The following is a 3,315-nucleotide window of genomic DNA, read 5'->3' as shown; positions in this document are numbered from 1 at the left end:
ACTCCCTGTAACCAAAGGTTTTTCTTTCCAATAGACTCCCATATTATTTCTATCGCTCCACACCCTTATAGAACGATCTGTTCGTACTGTCAACGACCTATCACCATAATACGACCCCTACACACCTGCTCCACCTGTACTAGGAATATCGCTCAAATATTCCGAGAGACTCACCCCACCTTTCTCTCAATAAATGAAGAGAATCCCCCAACCTCCCAACCTTGAAGAATTGAATAGTTAATATGCTATCGGATACATCTTCCGACACCCTGAACTGTACTGTGCACGAAGAATTCGATGGATATTACTCTCTGGAAAAAGGCCTTTATTACTACCCTATATGTAAAATACACGCGGATCATGAATTAGTCCACATAAATTATCACAGCATATCAGAAAATTTTCCTCATATTAGTCCTTCTAAATGCTGTTTATGTAATCGTGAAGTGTCTCTCATAACTCCCATAATTGATTGCAGGCCGTGCTTCCTAAATTATCTGGAAGAAGAACGAAAAAGAGAATTTGCTAGAGCAAGGCAACATGAATAACGCAAGCAATCCCTGTTGCAATCACCCAATCCATGAATTATTGTCCCACTTCCCCAACATGCATGAGGCAAAATGCAGAAAAGTAATTTTTTACAAAAGATATACCGGGAAAACTCGCACTCCTAGCCGCATGTGTTGCGCATGTTATAGACTTCGACAATTAAGAGTCAAGCCTGATTTAATTGTTTGCCACTGGGTAACTTCGGGAGATATAAATCTTGCTAAGTGTAATTACTGTCAATCCACCCTGGAAGCTGTTCGTCCCATCCTTCAATGCCAGGAATGCGTATATTCCTATTTTGAAAGAGCAATATTTGAAAGAAATCAAGGAAGGGACATAAGTAATCTAACTGCTTTTGCTTTTTGCAGGACTCACAGACAAGGCATATACGCATAAAATGTGCCCGCTTTCCAAATTTAAGCGACCTGCTCACCCACTACTAGACTACTCCCTCTTCAACAGCCTTAATGTAAATTGCGTGGTTATAATGACACATGATGTCCTAACCGCTAACAGTCCTCATCTTATATGTACGGATTGCTACAATCCTGCAACTTATAACAGGGTCTTGACGCAATACTCACACACATTCCAATATGGCAATGTGCCAACGAATCAGTGTGCTAATTGCGGGAGTAATTGTCATGAAAAACGACCCCTTCTTGAATGCACTAAATGTTTTAAAGCCTATAGTCAATTTGTAGACATGATCGTTAAAAAGGGAGAAGAAAGAACTTACAGGCAAACTATAGGCCTGTCTGTAAATTCAATCACACTGAAGATAGATTATGGAGTGGCTGAAATAACGGTTGATCCTAATGATCCAGAAATTCTAGAGGAAAGATTATTAAATTAAACAATAAAAGAAAATGGATCATCTCAATCCTTGTTTCACCAATAAACTTAAATATTTTATCTATTACGAACTATACGTATATATATATATATATATATATCCATAATAAATATGTTAACAAACTGCATTTATAAGAAAAAAAAATCAAAACAAAAACAAAAACAAAAATAAAAACTTTAAATAAAATATATATATATAAAAAAAAATATATATTTTTATGTATACGTATAACATAAAATTTCTTATATATATATATATATATTCTAAAATATATATATATATATATATATATAATTATATATTCATATATAATTATCCTTTAATCGATTTACTATTAATAACCAGTAATAATAATCACTCATATTTACCATATAAATATATATATACATACATATAATAATAACAATAAAAAAAAACAAACAAAAAAAAAGGGGAAAAGAAAATGCTTCAAAAATATTTTATAGGAAATAATAATCATAAAGAACAATAAAAAAAAAAAAAAAAACACATAGTATAATGATAATAATATACATACAAATTTAGTCAGATTACCTCTCTATATGTATATATATATATAGATACATATACCCATGTTATATTATAATCACATTGAGCGACGCTACAAAGATACCTTTTGTGTATTCGAATACTTTCATAAGTAATTATAATTTAAATACACCTAAGATTCAATGTATAATTATGAATCAATTCTGCGACAATTATTCATAATCAAACTTTCACGAACATTGTACCATCAATCATGTAATCGCAAAATGTAATATAAACATCTACACGTACATCAAAATTGTAATCATTTCAGACCATCATGACGCCCCTAATCCTAGTAATCTTCTTAAGTAAAACTGCCGCCTTAATCGGATTTGATTGCGGAGGACAACACCTCAACGTAACAGCCGTCTCTCTCCTTGATGTTGGCGAATGCGATTTGAACATACGACAACCCAACACTACAGATGTTCATATTCAGCTACTACAACTATCCGACTACAGTTATACAGAAGTCATACAGTGCAAGGTTGAAATATCCCGAAATATATATCATTGTGGCATGCATTCACATATATCTGCTGTTCACAATGGAAGAGCCGATTATGTGCATGAAACTGGATACACTCAGTGCCTAAGGATGTTTCAAGACGGAACTATTTCCTTGGGAGACAACACCCTTGTCGCTGGCATAAAAGCAAATCAGACGACCTATCGAAGTATCACCTTGGTGGGCCGCGTACAAGTTGACGGATACTGCAAGGGATCCCAGTACAACGATCCATACGGAACATGGGACGACGTAGTCGTCCAAGCTGCTGTGAAAATATCACTAAAATCTTCCTACGTTCCCGTACAATTGAATACTGGAAGAATTAAATTAAAATCTGGAACTGTGTGTAAACTCGTTGACAGCTACTGTTTAGACGCTGACGACGGATACACCTACTGGAAACCTATGCCTACGGATACTTGTAATTTTCAACAATATGATGTCCTCTACGAAGGACCTGCAAACAAAATTTCTGAAGACATCTCCAAGACAGATACCCCAATCATCTATAGTCTTGTGACTCAGGAAATCACTTTCGCCCTTATGAAAACCAAGGAAATACCTCTATGTGGTTATACTCTCCTGTGCACGGAACACCCGAAATTATTCATTCTTGAAGCTAAACCTGGCAATACATTTGCTAATCGGAAAACTATTCCTGTCAATAATCTTGACATCTTTACATACATGAACTCTAAGTTCGTGTATATAGAAAAACATGTCAAACAACAGATGACGTCTCTCTATAACAACGTCATTTCGCAAAAATGCGAGTTAGAAAGACAAGTAATTACTAATGCCTTATCTTTTGCTACACTCCAACCAGACGAATTTGCCTATCAGCTCATGA

The sequence above is a fragment of the Camponotus vicinus genome, unplaced genomic scaffold (assembly GCF_025532165.1).
Source record: "Camponotus vicinus isolate PSW18456_S1 unplaced genomic scaffold, iyCamVici1.0 SCAF_11, whole genome shotgun sequence".
Classification (NCBI taxonomy): domain Eukaryota; kingdom Metazoa; phylum Arthropoda; class Insecta; order Hymenoptera; family Formicidae; genus Camponotus; species Camponotus vicinus.
Note: the sequence above shows the minus strand (reverse complement) of the source record.